This window comes from Aquila chrysaetos, chromosome 4, assembly GCF_900496995.4.
Source record: "Aquila chrysaetos chrysaetos chromosome 4, bAquChr1.4, whole genome shotgun sequence".
Lineage (NCBI taxonomy): Eukaryota > Metazoa > Chordata > Aves > Accipitriformes > Accipitridae > Aquila > Aquila chrysaetos.
Window position 1 is genome coordinate 35,190,141 of NC_044007.1, and position 16,904 is coordinate 35,207,044.

Below are 16,904 nucleotides of genomic sequence, written 5' to 3' on the forward strand. Positions count from 1 at the left end.
TGGATTAGGATCTTCTCTTTTATGGATAAGAATAATTCTCTTAATCTAAAACAAGAGAAAGAGCAAACAGTTAAACCTCTGAACTTGGATAATTGTGCTTAAAGTAAATCCTTACAAGCACAAATGCAAACAACCTTACTTCAACCTGGTCTTCCTGGAACAAGGCATGTCTCAAGGCAGATCTAACACCTACAGAAATAGTGACAGACAAAGAAAAGGCAGAAACTTTAACTCTTATCTGAAGGGCTTAGGTGACTTGGCAAAGATTTTTCTCATCCACAAAGGCTAGAACAGAGCTCTCTTTCTTTAAAAATAAATAGCATTGTTAATTAAGAAATGTCTAAATCCCCAGTGATTTACAGGTATCTTACACTATGCATGGTGTATTGATCTCATGTCTAAACTGAATAAACTTTAGTAATCAGAGAGACTCATCAGTTGAAGGAAGGAATATGCCAGTTTTCTCTTTCTCTGCCAGTTTTTTACCTCTGCTGCACACCAAAATGTCACAGTCTGTTTGGATATCTCAATTTACAGGACAACATACTCAGCAAATTAAACTTTAATTCAGGAGTTCATTAAGTTAAAAAAAAAAATCAAATGTGGGCTCAATGTCCTTTGTGCAGACTAATGTAACACGTGAATTCTCTAATGCATTACTTCATTAATTCACAAATTCTCCAGCTCACAAACTCTTTAGCTCACACACCTACAGGAAAAGCAGCTACCAGCTGATGATGAGCGTGCTCACCCTTCCTCCTCCCTCACAGTGTGGGCATCCCTGTGCCACACTGGGGAGCACGGGAGCCTCAGTGGGCTGGCTGCAGATGGAACCACCCCAGAGGCTTTTTGGGTAAGCTGGCATATTTCTACCTTCCAGCTTGGGAGGCTGGTCTATACATTTCCATAAGTTAGTGGATTCTGAAGAAACCGACAGACGGTTCCTCTGCAGGAGATGGGAGCTGCAGGGGACAGCAGGCTGCAGGTGACAAAGGCTGCAGAGTCGCCCTCATCTCTTCTTCCCACTGTGTCCTGCCCACGTGTTGCTCTCACTGTACCCCAGTGGCTGCTCCAGCACACATCAGGCCGTGGCATGAGCTGTGTGTTGGGTCAAACCAGAGCTGAGTGGACAGTCACACTCACCCCTTGGCGTAGACCAAACACCCAGCAAAACCACTGCCTGGGTGAGTGGAGGTATGGTTAGCCCTCTTGCCTCCCTGGGGATGAGGGCAGGGGGAAGATTTGTGCACTCACTTAAGCCCAAATCAGGTAACAACCGGTGATGCATGCTTTCAACATAGCGAGATATGTGATAAACATAGATATAAAAACATATTAATAGCAAAACTAATAAAATACAGCACAATAATACAATGATCATAGGAAGTAACATAAGATGTGATATGCCATTTGCAGATGGCACATATCTCATAAAAATGTCATACCAATGATGTCCAGCAGTTTGTTCTATTTCTGTTGCAATTCTGACAATCCAGCCAGTATCATGTTTGATAGCAAGGGTCACCTGTTTTTGACAAATAATAGCCTTTTCATATTCAGTGATTAAAGTTTCCAGTTCCTCAGTTTGAGAATACACTGTGTCCCATATTGGTCCCAAGGGATGGTTCCTCTGTAGGAGATGGGAGCTGCAGGGGACAGCAGGCTGCAGGTGAGAACGGCTGCAGAGTCATGCTCATCTCTTCTTCCCACTGTGTCCTGCCCGCGCATTGCTCTCACTGTGCCCCAGTGGCTGCTCCAGCACACATCAGGCGGTGACATGAGCCATGGTCCCTCAAGGGACCAACTGGGTCCAAGTTGTAGGCCAGTATTTTACCAGCACTGATGTGAGGTTAGCTTTATGGTCTCTGTAAAGTTGTCCACAGGTTTCTAGTGACATTAAATGGCACCAACACTCTCAGACAGAACTGATGGTTTTATTCCGGTCATTCCATAACAAAGTTCAGAGCAGATGTCGTGTACTCTCTAGACAGATGCTTTCTGTAGTATATGGGTTGAACAACAGCTTTTGCTTATTCGTCTAGAAGGTCAGCAGTTCCTAGGGAGGAAGAAAGACTTAGATCTTGGATCATATCCAAGCATCAGCAATGATTAATTTCACTCCCACAGTATCAACAGTTTCCCATGTTTCTTTCCCTCAAAAGTGCTGCAAAGCACAAAGCACAGTGTCCTCCAAGTCATGAGTGTGGAATTCCCACCTGATCTCCTAGATACCACACCAAGGTGTTCAAAGCATCCTGCTGGTGTTGGTTCAGCATGGGCGATTCTTCAAAACCTCTGTACAGTGGACCACCAGTAGGAGTCTGCTGGGATGTCAGAGCTCGCACATCCTGCCATAAGTTTCTTCCCCAGTCAGCATCACCATTTTGCCATTTGAGTTGCTACTAAAGCAAACCATTCCATCTTTCTACTATACCATTACTCTAAGGTTGATAAAGTAAGTGGCAAGTCCACTTAACTCCATGCTTAAGATACCACTGTTGTACAATTTTATTTTTAAAATGTCACATATAATCTGACTGTATCACTTGTGGCATTGGCTACTGTACTGGGTTTGCGTGGCAAGGTTTTCGTAGTGGGGGCTACAGGAGTGGCTTCTGTGAGAAGCTGCCAGAAGCTTCCTCTATGTCCAACAGAGCCAATGCCAGCTGGCTCCAAGATGGACCCACCACTGGTCAAGGCTGAGGCCATTGTTGTGGTTTAACCCCAGCCAGCAACTAAGCACCACACAGCTGCTCACTCACTTCCCCCCCTACCCAGTGGGATGGGGGAGAAAACCAGGAAAAGAAGTAAAACTCATGGGTTGACATAAGAACGGTTTAATAGAACAGAAAAGAAGAAACTAATAATGATAATGATAACACTAATAAAATGACAACAGTAATGATAAAAGGATTGGAGTATACAAATGATGCACAATGCAATTGCTCACCACCCGCTGATTGATGCCCAGTTAGTCCCCGACCGGTGATCCCCCCACCCCTACTCCCCCAGTTTATATACTGGGCATGACATCACATGTATGGAATACCCTGTTGGACAGTTTGGGTCAGCTGCCCTGGCTGTGTCCTGTCCCAACTTCTTGTGCCCCTCCAGTCTTCTTGCTGGCTGGGCATCAGAAGCTGAAAAATCCTTGACTTTAGACTAAACATTACTTAGACACAACTGAAAACATCAGTGTGTTATCAACATTCTTCTCATACCTAGCTCAAAAACATAGCACTATACCAGCTACTAGGAAGACAATTAACTCTATCCCAGCTGAAACCAGGACACCCATCAGCGACAGTGGTAGCACCTCTGGGATAATGTATTTAAGAAAGGGATAAAGTTGCTGGGTCACAGAAACTGCAGCTGGAGAGAGGAGTGAGAATACGTAAGAGAAACAACCCTGCGGACCCCAAGGTCAGTGAAGAAGGAGGGGGAGGAGATGCTCCAGGTGCGAGAGCAGAGATTCCCCTCTAGCCCATAGTGAAGACCATGGTGAGGCAGGCTGTCCCCTTGCAGCCCATGGAGGTCCATTGTGGAGCAGATATCCACCTGCAGCCCGTGGAGGACCCCACGCTGGAGCAAGGGGATGCCCAAAGGAGGCTGTGACCCCGTGGGAAGCCCACGCTGGAGCAGGCTCCTGGCAGGACCTGCAGACCCATGGAGAGAGGAGCCTACGCTGGAGCAGGTTTTCTGGCAGGACTTGTGACCACGTGGGGGACCCACACTGGAGCAGTCTGTGACTGAAGGACTGCAGCCCGTGGAAGGGACCCACGCTGGAGCAGCTCATGAAGAACTGCAGTCCGTGGGAAGGACTCACGTTGGAGAAGTTTGTGAAAGACTGTCTGCCGTGGGAGGGACCCCACGATGGAGCAGGGGAAGAGTGTGAGGAGTCCTGCCCCTGAGGAGGAAGAATTGGCAGAGACAATGTGTGATGAACTGACCACAACCCCCATTCCCCGTCCCCCTGCGCTGCTGGGGGGGAGGAGGTAGAGAATTCAGGAGTGGAGTTGAGCCCGGTAAGAAGGAAGGGGTTGGCGGGGAGGTGTTCTAAGATTTGGTTTTATTTCTCATTATGCTACTCTGATTTGATTGGTAATAAAGTAAATTAATTTTCCCCAAGCTGAGTCTGTTTTGCCCATGACGGTAATTGGTGAGTGATCTCTCCCTGTCCTTATCTTGACCCAGGAGCTTTTCGTTACATTTTCTCTCCCCTGCCCAGCTGAGGGGAGTGATAGAGCAGCTTTGGTGGGCACCCAGTGTCCAGCCAGGGTCAACCCACCACAGCTGCACAGCAGGTCATTAGTTTAATCCTGCCACAGGATTAAACCCAATCTGGATGTGGTGCGTGTAGGGAAAGCATTATCCACACTGCTCACTATTTCAACCCCAGTCATAATGAATTTCCACCCTTCAGAGGTATGTGCCATGGGTCTGATATAGTCTACTTGCTGAGTACCCCATAGGACTTTTCCTTCCCTAAGGTTTGCTTGGTGTTGAATTTAGACAATATAAGCCTTTATTTCATTACAAAATCCACAGGTGATCACTAGCTGAACTACTTCATGGCAAGTAAAGTCCTTAGGAGTACCAATGATCCTTCCTACAGAAGCAGCTTGGTGTCTACTGAGTGAACTGCAAAGCTACTCTAGCAGGTAACGGCTGGGCAGGGAAATCTGGACTTGAGTCCACCCTAAGGTTGTAGATTTCACTACTTTCTCCTTTTTTCCTTAAGCTTTCATCAGTCATCCAATAGTCCATTCAAGTCAAAACACTTTCCTTCTCTCATGTGTGTGTAAACCTAACCAAGTCTTTTTATCCAGAAATGATGGCAGAATATTATTTTGTGGAACCTCTTTCTTCAGGTTAAGCTTAAATTCACATTCCATGGAGTAGCCAGAAAAAGGCAAAACACTTTAGTAAGATATGAAATCAAGAGTCTCATCACTGATGGCTATTAAATAGATAGGGCAATGTTCTGCAAGTGAAGTGCTAACCTGTTAAGTCTAATAAACCACCTTCCCTCTTCACTATATTTTGCTAGCATCGACACCTTCATCATTAAATACTTACGTTTTTGTCACTAACACTGCTGTACAGTATTTTCTGAACCCAGTGGAAAGGCTGCTTTGCATTTTGTAGAGTAAGGGTTTCCTATTTGCTGAACAGTCTCCGAATTTGAAGCCACATGCAATCCACAAGCCAGTAATTCTTCATTTCTTGGCACACAAGTTAGAATAAGTATTGCATTCAATTTTAACACTGACCTGTGGAGGTGTAAAACCTCAGTTAAAAGAAAGCTGTTCAGGAATTCCTTTAGAGAAGGAATACATACAAAAGTCCAGGAGGACTACAAGGTACTGAAGTCTCTACATTTAAATAAATATCCAGCCCTGTTGGGTTACCTATTAGTCTATTGTTATGAGGAGATTCAACCACACATGCTTTTATTCAGCTAGTCAGGGGCAGGGTTTAGTTGCTGTGTCTGGTCTGGTGTGGTCAGAGTGCTCTCCCAGGCACAGCTTTCTGGTCTGCCAAACATGCTTGAAATCGATGACTCCCTAGTTCAGTCACCTGGGAAATGAAATCAGGATCTCCAAGGTCTGCAGCCCTCTTTGCATGGCCATCATATGTAGCCAGGTTTCCAGTGAAACACCTCTTGGGCCAACATGACTGGGGAGCTAGCAGAAGAATTTCGCATTTGTGGACACTTCAGCTCCAGCAGGAGCATCACCCCTCTGTTCTCCTGCCATGTCCTAAAGCAGGTTTACACTTGGCAGTTGAATTCCCCCAGTAGCACTGGATGCCTTTATCAGGACATCTGAAGGACCACTCTCAGTCACAACTGACAGCAGTGGCAGCAGACAGTTATCATCCCAAGACTAAAGACATCACCTTTGGAAAATCGGTGTTTGAGTTTTATGGATGTTCTTTTTCCAGATTCTTTCAATAAACATTTATCTATTCTCGGCACGTCAGTGAAAAATATGGGGATTTTTCCTTCTCATTGCATGGGACATACAGACACTCTACAGCACTAATAGAAATATCCTTGAGGTCCCATACCTGTTCATTAGAAATTACATAGCCTGTTAGCAAGCAGGTGAGTGTCATATTTCAAAGCTAGGAGATGAAAAATCCTATTGCTATAGGACTGCTATGGGAATACTTTCTGCAGAAGCATAAGTTTAGATTAATTTCTGATACTTAAAAAAAACTATCCAAGCTGCATTGTGTCAAATGGCCTCGCCATAACTGTTGCAAAGATTTTCTGGCTCTAAGTTAAGTTAATGGGTTTGTATCAACTTTCAGCATGAGGAATTTGTCCAATAGCTGTAAAACAATAAAAAAAGGTGTGCTTTCTTCAGTTTTGAACAGACCATGACCAATAAAACCAGACGCAGGAGCCAATTCTGAGAACCTCTAATGTGCATGTTCAAATGCACTGGCTTCATATTATCACCAGATTTTTCAGGACTCTGAATGTTGTAATACTCTAAGCTGTGGCTGCTTAACACCTCTTAACACAAGGTACAGCTTGCGAGGAGAAATAACTTGTGCCAATTTTCCCCAGGTCAGAGGTGTTTGGGATTTTTTGTGTGTCTGCTTTTTATGAAATTCAGAAAAGATTCAGGTGACCTTTTATCTTTATGAATGAGATCCATATCTGTACAGAAAGGAAATGGAAAGATCTCATGAGGGTCTTTAGCACAAAAACAGCTTCCACCCTAATAAACTCAACGTATTCATGCTGTAAGGGTAGCTGCAGCCCTGACCCAAATGGTGAGAGTGAAGGGAACACATGCAGCAAGGTGACTACAGCAGGCTGTGTAGGACCTTGAACTGCATCAGCTAGTGCTAAAAAGAATCTCCAGCCCCTTTGCTATGTCTGCTGCTAAAGCTTTTATAAATACATATATATAGTCATACACACACACATTTCTTTAATCAGCTATTATCTTTATTTCTGTTTTTTCATTATGAATAAACATTTCTAGCATCTGCTGGTGAAAAGAACTATCATTTTTGGCCATACGTATCATATGCAAAAGCTGTATGCAGAATAAATGTAGTTTAGCAGTTTTAAATAAAATTTAAAGAAGACATTTAAATAGAATAGCTGCAGCTTGTCTTGAAAAATTGAAAGAATGCATAAGGGCATGTGGCTGCTATGGGGGTGGTAACTGAAGATAGCAGCAGAAGCAAGAAAAAATGTTTAAAATTAATACTGGGCCTGTAAAAAAGAATGGCAAAGCTGCATCTAAAAATAATATTCATGGACATGCCATTGCAAGATATATTCATCGTAGTGTTCCAGACAACAAGAGCAACAACAAAAAAACGCAACACAAAAAATTAAAGAAAATTAGCTTCCTGTTAAATTAAATTATTAACTAAAAATTAAAGGAGTTCTGTTTTCTGCTTTCACCAGAACAGTAGCTTTATGCCAAATGCCAACACAGGAGCCACTCTGCACTATAAAATACCTTTATCGCAGCAGCCACTGTACAACTTAATGAACTTGTTCACTTTTGCAAGACAGGCTTTGGATTGTTTTCTATTATCTCTTGCTTTCTCACAGCATAAGTACACTAGGCTGGTACCTAATGTTAATCACAGTTTTTAATTTGAATCACTATTAGTTTCTTTAATATTCAAAGCAGCCCTGCTAGAGAGAGAAACAATAGCTCCAAGGCAACAGAAGCTGTTCACTTCCCTTCCACTGAATAATAATATTTCCCAGCCTTACGTTCCAGCTGAGGCTGAATTATGGGCAGAGGTGCTCACAGTTGTTGCTAGATCCAGATGACACTCAATTTTCCTACCGACAGATTAGACAGTCTCCTCTTCCTCCTTCAGTGCAAATAGGGAATAGAGGAGGAGAGGTGTTAACGAGCCCAGACCCAAGCTGGTGGCTGCAGAAGTGGCTCAGGCGCACCTCCAGCGTGCCGGTGGGGCATGCGGTAGGGAAAGCCTCTGACCTCGGTGGCAGGACACACCACTGCAGCCGAGTTAGTCAGCTCCCCAGAGGGCTCGGCACCAAGCTGTGGAGGTGCTTGAGCAAGCACAGGCAGTTTTTGCCACAATTAGCATACAAACCAAGTACGCTTCTGTGGACAAGGGATCCTTGACTGCACTCTGCTGCATGCTTCCTCAGTAGCTCAGCATCACTGCTGCTGCTTTTTCTGACAACTCTACTTGCATGATGTCAATCACTCTCCAAGGTAATTAGTCTGGTTTCAATTAGTAGGGTAATTAACAACTCATTTTAAGCAAGAAAATAGTTCTTTTAATTTCAGTACTGTATGACTAAATCTGAGTTTTGCCTCCAGCCCAACAGCTCCCAAAAAACTTGACCTGATAGTGAATCTGTTCCAAGTGCTGACCAAGAAGCAGAATCCCAGCAAATTATAATGTTACAAAGACCTTCCAGCTCTGTCTATTCTAAGCTTCTCAGGATTTTTCAGAGTACTCAACCCATTTTTTCCTCAAAATATACCCATGGCATTGCAGAGAGTTTCACTATACAGCCATACAGAGAAAAACTCTGCCTGCTGCAGTAGAAGAAACATAAGTGACCACTAAATGAATTACCATCTTCATTTAGGTTTCTTTTCATAGGGACGGTAGAAAGATGCTGATTCAGCCAGTGGCCAATCCCTCAACAAAACGTTCTTCAAAACTTTAGCCTGAGTTCAGTGACCCTGAGTCACTTGACTGGCAAAAAACCTTCCGCGTTGTGGGAGATTTTTACGCAGTAGGCCTTGTAGTAAGGGGAGGTGGGGAAATTTGCTAACACGTGGAGAGATCTGCAGTAAACAGGAGACCTTCAAAGGGGGAGTTTCTTGGAGAAATTAAAGTAACAGAACTTGTCTTCAGAAGAGATTCTTGTTCAGGTATAAAGCTGAAAGGGGTCAGATTTCCCTGTGGAAAGGCTAAAAGAGCATTTAGATCTCTTGCATTTAATTTGATGAAAGCAAATGATATCCCAGGAGGCAAAAACTATTTAATCTATAACTAACAATCACTAATATTCCTGATTATATAAAAGGGACCTATTTCCACATAGTTTAAACAAGTATTCATCCTTTCAGCTTTGGTATTTTAATTCAATCCATTTTCAGGAAAGACATTTTCAGTACAACTAAACTTTGATCATGACAGTGACCATGATGTGTAGTGCCACTCAGCTGTGTGCTTATTTTTGTGTTCCTTCACTTAGACCACAATAAACTTACGGGGTGCTCAGAGACTGAATAAAGATTTCTGTTCATCAAAGCAAAGATTTCTGCAGATTTGGAGAAAATGCCTGTACTGCGCTGCTCAAAAGGTGATACGTGCTTGCATTATTAAAAACTGAATCGTAAGGCTGTAGCAGAAAGGGGCACATTAAAAATGAGTGACAACCCTTCCTGATTTGAGTATATGACTATATGTGCAGCTTTAATATTCTCCTAGCACTGCTTGAAATTTTTGCATAAAATTTCCTGCAGCAGGAACTTTTGGTTGCTTGACATATTCAAACTGACAGTCTACAGGTGAAAGGCTTTTTGCCATGTTACTAGTCTTTTGAGTCATTCAGGAGCATAGTGACAAGTGCATATTACATGTAGGCACTTATCTTATCAAGGGCCAAGCTGCAAAAATCCCTCTAAAAAATGGCTTCATTGACTTAAGCAAGTTTGTGTCATGCTTAAGGATGTGTAGAATTTGGTTCCAAGTACAGTGCTTGCTTTCACATTTGATTGCTCATTTTTTATTCAGCAAGATAATAGCCTGTCAATCATCAGCAAGGATAAGCTCTCCTAGCACTGTAATTCAGAGAGCAGTTGTTGATTTTACAAAGTGAGGCACTAACTTGCAGCCAACCTCCTCCTTTTATTCTGGGCTTGATACCAACTTTGGAAAAGTTATTAATTTTAAGCCTAAACAGAGCATATTCCATTTCTTTCTTGAACATTTTAGTATTTATCTCACACATTTAAATAGTCAAATATTACTTTTTTTTTTCCCAACAGAAATGAATGGAGTAAAACCAATATGAAGCATGCAGGCAACATCGTGCAGTTTGCTTCCACACGCACCAAGATCTCCTATATGCACATATGCATTTATAAAGTAGTGGTTCATGGCTTGTGTGAAAAACCCTGCTGTTCTGCAGTAACTAAAATGCACCCCCAGTAACAGGGCAAAAACCTCACCCAATTGGGAGGCCTTCACTTCACATGTGCAAATTACCTCACAGTTTTAAGGGAAGGAGGGAAATGGGAATACTCACAACTTCACGTAGGGGGTTTAAGATCAAGAACTTGGAAAATTTGGTAGCCTAGCAAGATGACAGTCGGCTTGGGGTTTTAAGCCTTTGATATTTTTTTCCTCTTGGTAGAAAAACTTAGCATGTGTAGAAAGCTGAGGCAACCAGGCAACTGCCAGATTCTATGTTACTGTGCAGACGCAAGACACCATGGTGATTTTAGGCAAATCAGATTAATTTATAAGACCAGACTACTTCAGACCCATATGGTGGTGAAGTGACAACCCTGCAGAGAAGAAGGTGCTGATGTTGGTTGGCAGTAGCCACCCCAGTCCACCGAGGAGTGACGCTGCTGCTTCTCACGTTTGCAAGTCTACTGTGGTCCCTGTGAATGGTACCTCTGGGAAACTGAAAAACCATCCAGTCCCACCAAGAGACAGCAGACCGAAAGGTGAACATTAGGGCAATGAGCCTAAAAATATGTTGCTTTACTCTTAGACTAGTCTCTTAACCTCCAGATCGAGACTAAAAATAGAGAAAACAGTCACTGAAAGGGTCAGTGATTTGGTCTAGAGATTGCATCAATGTTCTTCTTGTGTTAGGGTCTTTTTAATAACAAGGCCACATACTTTATTGTGGTGGAAAATAAGGTAGTTCAGTTTGCCTGCCATATTATGTTTCACAGAACTGTGGTCAATGTGATGTCCCGTAGAAAAGTGTGAGACCATTGCAAAAAAGGATGAATTTTATGTCAAATCCATGTAACATCAACTTAGACATCCAAACAATGCATATGCTCAAGGCCCATCACAGTTAGGCATCTGGCTCTACTTTCAGCTTTGTAGTCAAGCAAAATCTCTGAATTTGGTATAGACCTCACTGTGTCATTCTACATGCTTTTCAGGCTGTTAATGCTTTGAAATGTGAATTACAGTGGAAACTGTGGTGGAAAATAAGAATTAATTTAGTTTGTCTGCCATCCTCAGCATAAAGCTATCTTGCACTGCACTGAACCAGTCCCCTCATTGTGTAGGATTTCTGGCTTGCTCTTTGGAGGTGTCAAACAGTGTCACTGCAGAATTAAGCGATGCTGGGTCACTCTCTTGGGGCTAGATGCTTAGTAGGTGCTTCGGGTCTGGCCATGATTCACGTTTCAAAGAACCCTTAAAATATTATTTTACTAATTTCATAAATATTTATACAGTACCCAGCAGGGAAGCAACAGTCCTGATTACAAGCTACTTACAGAAGGCACCACTGCAATCCAAGTATTAAAAAAACAGATATTTATAATTGTAATTGCTGAATACCTTGAGCTTATGGTGAATTTTAGCTCTTCTCACAGAATTATGGTGTCTTAGTCATCCTTGTTGTATTGACAGAATGTTTGGAGAAAGCCTCCTCTTTCAAATAAACCTAATATTAGTGCCTGACTCACTGATATTGCAATGTTTTATCTATAAATATTTCAAAAATCTTGCATTTGATTGTATGTTTTATGTAACTGTTTACCCCACCTGTCCTTTCTTCCTTATTTTCTTCCACATATTCAAAACTGAAATTTTATTTACCATTTTATTCCATATTTTTCCCCCCAGAACACTTATTTTTGGATGAAGAAGTGGACTGTCACAAGGATTGGCTGTAGCTATCTATGGAGCAGCAGTGAAACAGGGAGCAGCCGTGTTTCCACTCCCATCATGGCAGTGACAGTGACTGTGGACTTTGCAGCACACTGCCCCTCCGGCAAGGCCAAAAGAAAGCATTCTCTCCTGTGTTGCTCCCCTGTCCCGCTCAGACATCCAGGCTCAGCATCTTGAACCAAGTAACTTTTGTATAAAACATTTGCAGTAGAACCAATACCAGCCTGGAAGGAAATAACTTTTCTTTATTTTATCACAGATTTCTCATCTACACTTAAATAAAATCATTTGCATTATGACTGTGCTAAGATTGGGCTATATGAAAATATACATTGCGGAGTATGTCCAGCTCTCAGCTTCAGTAAGATTTGGAGACACTCAACACCTTCTATTCTATTCTGTTTTGTTCTATTCTGTTCTGTTCTAAATTTTGGTTACCCTAGCCATATACTCCTAAGGGTGCATAAGGAGGAGGTGTATTGGTCTGTTTATTTGTTCTATTTGTTATAGCATTTGCTTTTTATAAAACCAAAAATACTAAAAGAAAATTATAATTTACAAAGTCAAAATACATGGTCTGCTCCCCCCAACATCTTGCTTCCTGTTGTATTGTTTGCAAAGTCTTAATGTTGCCCTTTGCATATCAATTCCAGAAGAAGGCATATAAAGTCATTTAGAATTGTTCTGTGCACCTGTAGCCTATAGGACAACTCAGATTGTCAAGTAGATACTGATACGAGTACGACCATCACAGTTTGTCTCCTGGCTTATCAGCAGAATCACAATGATTTTGTGGTACAACAGTCTTTCCTTGAATAATGCCAGTTCATCAAAAAGTAGAAAAATATTTCTTATTTGCTGAAGCATCTCAAATTTAAGTGAGTTGAAGCCTAGTATTTTTATTTGGTCAAAATAAATACGCAACATTCTGAAGTTATCAAAATTATTTATTTCACACAACTACTTTTTTTTTCCTTATTACTCATCTGAGAATACTTTTTCTTTATTTTAATATTTTGGATTATCCTAGGTAAGCAATTACTTTAGATTTTTTTTTAGGAACCCTTTTCCTCTATAAGTAGAATATTAAAATTGCCAAGCTTTTACAGGTTAAAGAAACTGTATATCTAGCAGTCAGAGTCACTGGAAGATAACTTGGGGAATCAGAAAGGCATATTGCTGCTGACAGTCTTTTTCTGACAGTCATATGTGAATATTTCGTTAGTGATGTTCATTGTTCTATCTATGTTATATCTATGTTATAAAAGCATCTTTAATGCTTTAAAGATATAAGGGAAATTCCACTACATGCAATGTCCACTGACATAGGGCAGATTGCTTCAGTGTGATATATGATTACAAAAGATAATTACCAGTCTGTTCAGCTGATATTCAGATGTGAAATAAAGTCAAGTCATTCTAAAACAGGGTCAAATTAATTTAGGGTCAAAGTGAACAACAGCTTGCTCTCGTACGCATAATGTTTTCTTTGATTATTTCCTCCTTTATACATCTCATAAGTGAAGGACAGATTTTTTAATTCTATTGCTTTCAGAGGACTAATGCTAAAATTTTGCTTTTCTGTATTTATCTTTACTTATTGCAGGGTTGTGTTTGTTTTTTTTTTTAATTTGCATTACTGAAATTGTTAAACTACACTACTATATGAAAAATGCAAAAAATATGGGTAATAAAGTGAAAAATCTAAATAGAATCTGGCGGAACAGAAAGCATATAAGAATTAATCCAACTTCATAATCAGTATGGAGGTACTTCTTTGGAAGAGATGCCAAACCTCTTGGAGAATAAAAAACACAGTGGATGTGCCCGGTTAGCAGAAGTTATTAAGAAAAAATTATCATCTACTGTGTAGTACTTGAAGGTTTTGTGCAGGGCAGGAAAACGGGCAGACGGGCACCTTAATACTCAGAATGAGTGACAGTTCCCTCCTGTGAGGAAAGAGCCAGGTTTGCTATTAGAAGTTTTGCTTTCTGAGTTATGTCAGTAAGAAATTATGTTAGTAAGAAATTTAAATTTAAAAACACAACACCTGGAGCTAAGGCACCTCTTTAGGCTAAAGCCCAAGAAAAAAAAAATGGGTTTTTTGCAGACACAAGCTTTGGAAAGCTGTTATAAATTATCTGGACAAACGCATATATGTATATATAAATATATATATTAAAATATATATATTATATACATAATAAGGTCTCTCTTTGCCAGTAGTAAAATGTATCTTGAAGAAAAGACGTTACGGACATACCCATCTACAGCAGCCATGCAGCGAGGCCCCTGTGCCTGGGATCCACAAGGCAAGTACACGTGCACAGTGACTGTTTTCCAGGATTTCCAAAGTCCAGTCATTTCTAATGCCAGCAAGGAGAGTTTCCAAATTTCCTTTCTCCTGCCCTCTCTCCCCTGAGCTCTGCTGGCATGAGCTGCCCTCCCTTCCCTCCCTCCTCATCTCTTCCCATTAGAAATGTCACTATCCCCCTCTGCTGCCCCTGAACTCCCTGGGCTGGCAGGAACGCGGGGGCCAAATGAAGCAGCTGAAGTCATTCAGCATAATGTGCTACACTGACACTTCAAAAGCAATTACTAGCCTTTTCCACCAGGAAAAAAAAATTCTGCAAAAGGCGTTAATGCTGCTATGTTTCTCTTTTGATGCCTGTAACTAACACAGGTCAGGACGCATCTCCTGCATCATCAAGTCCAACTCCTTCTTGCTGCAGGCACCATGTAGTTCATTTGTTCAGTATAAGCATGCATGCTTTTTACCAGCCAAGCTAACTGGTGACTGAGAGCTTCCTTATGCCTTCCAGTACATCCCTGGAAACAAGACACGCTATCGTAATACCTGAATTGCATGGAATTTTCTTTGTGTGTCTATCATCTCAAATGATGTTACAATTTCAGCCAGCAAATGTATCTGTTATTGTGGTCAGCAGGACTTCTCTCATTTGAAATTATGCATGCTTTACTGCTTTTATCAAATGAAACTGTAATAACACAGCTCAAAAAGTGTGTGCTCTTATTGGAAAACACATTTTACAGGAACTGCTTCTTCTGATAATTACATATTTGGCGACAGAGGGTGAGGGGGTGAAGAAAAGCTATTTTCCCATCTGCAGCAAATCCTGACAGCCACTTAAAAACAACAGTAATGAGGGAGAGAAAAAGCGGTATTTGTGAAGACTTTAGGTATTACTTTCAGATAAGTATGCCACACACGAGGCCTTCCTTGATTTATTTTGGTTTGCAGGGGAGAGGACTTTGCACAGCTCCCTGGAACTCCTGGCAAAATACAGGTATCTCAGGACATGTGGGTCTCACTGAATATTTTAAGCAAGAAATACTTAGTGAATGGTTTACTTCACAGCATTCACACTATTCAAACTCTGGACAGAGCCAGGAAATGAAGAAATAAAAAATGGATCAAAGTTTACTGACCCAATAAATTGAAGAAAAGGGAAGCATTCAGATCAGTCTTTACCAAGTCCAAGTAATTCACCTCATCCTAGTAGGCTCCAATTTGCATAGAGCCCTGAGTATGGGCTCAGGAAAGTTTGGAAAGGAAAGAAGTTAAACGATAATTGTTGTCAACTCCGGACAACAGCAGAAGAAAGGAAAGCCTTGTAACAGCTCTGTCCCAGGAACAAGACATGCAGAGCAAAGCTCTGCCTTCAGCTCTGCCCTTCACCCTACAGAATCATGGCGATTTTGGGGTAACCTGTTTGTGTGATCTTACACCTTACAAAAACTCATCTCCTCTTGTCCATGGGGCAACACAGTGTGGCAGCCACCAGTGCTGCAATAAGTGGAAACCTTCAGTCATGCGCAGGAGAGAGCTTGAGGCCTTTGAAAGGTCTTTGCTTTATAAAGTTGTGGCTCCTGCGTTCTGCCTCGCAATCCTATCTGCTGGTATGTGTAATCATAACCCTTCAGCTGAAGATCTACACCATAAAAGTCTGCAATGCAAGCTACTGAATACATATGTTTCTCTGTAAATGTCCCTATTTAGATACAGAAATTCTATTTCTACCTTTACATATACTGTAAATTTTCTGTAACATCTATAAGGCATTAAAATGTGTGCTTATGACAAATAGAGCACGTGAATGTCCTTGATTTCCAGGAGCTGTTTGTTAGTCTCTCCTACCTGTGGTACTTGCTGCTTAATAAACAAAACATTTCTTCTAACACCCCAAATAATTCAGGGCAGCAAAAGTCTCAGAACACTTTGTCACTAAAAACTGTTTTAAGGCTTCACCTGGTGGTTGCTGGTTTCACCGTTGTGAAATGTGTACACAGGGGCATCATACAGTAAAGACTGATCCCTAGACCAGTAATACTATTTGAAATGAGGAAAATAGAAGAAGAAAAGTAGGTATTGGTTATCAGGCTCTCTGGCTGCTTTTCAACTGATATTTTAGATTACGAAGAAACTGATTGCAACTCTAGTAACTTGGTTCAAACGTAAGCAGAAGCTGCTGTGATGCTCCATCTTGGACTGCTGCTGGAATGTTCTGTGGACTGAACGCAAGCACGGATGCTTTGCTGTTGCCACTTGGATGTAACTGTGGCTTCTTGTCTCCAGCCATGATGCAGTTCTACTTCTTATGTTTTTATTGACTCTTGATGATTTTGCTTTAGATTGCCAAACTAGCTATACCGAAACCAAGTTTTGAATGGAGTATCTACATACTTGGGTGTGGGGTTTTTTGTTGAGTTTTCTGATACTCAATTTGAAAAACATCTTTATGTGTAAAGTGAGATTAAAATCTTCACTTCTGCTAATATTCCTGCTTGGTATTTAGCAGCCTGAAAGAGGGTTGGTTTGTTCTGGTTTTTCATTTTTTTCAGGCATTTGGAAGCAATCTGCTAGACACAGTATAACCTATCAGCCAGCACAAAGTGCAACTTCAACACTGGCCCGTTCATTAGGGAAAAGTGTCTGAACTCACTAAGCAACTGCTGGCTGGGGCTGAGGATGAAAAGAG

The 16,904-nt window shown here is 41.5% G+C and overlaps 1 long non-coding RNA gene across 1 annotated transcript; it reads right to left on the reverse strand.

Annotated features, from left to right (window-relative positions):
• Positions 1-547: 547 nt before the first annotated feature.
• LOC115340451 lies at positions 548-16,002 on the reverse strand. The gene is made up of 2 exons (XR_003923061.2): positions 14,168-16,002; positions 548-2,056 (listed from the first exon to the last, which is right to left on the reverse strand). It is a non-coding gene; the product is annotated as an uncharacterized LOC115340451 (long non-coding RNA).
• Between the last annotated feature and the right edge of the window lie 902 nt (positions 16,003-16,904).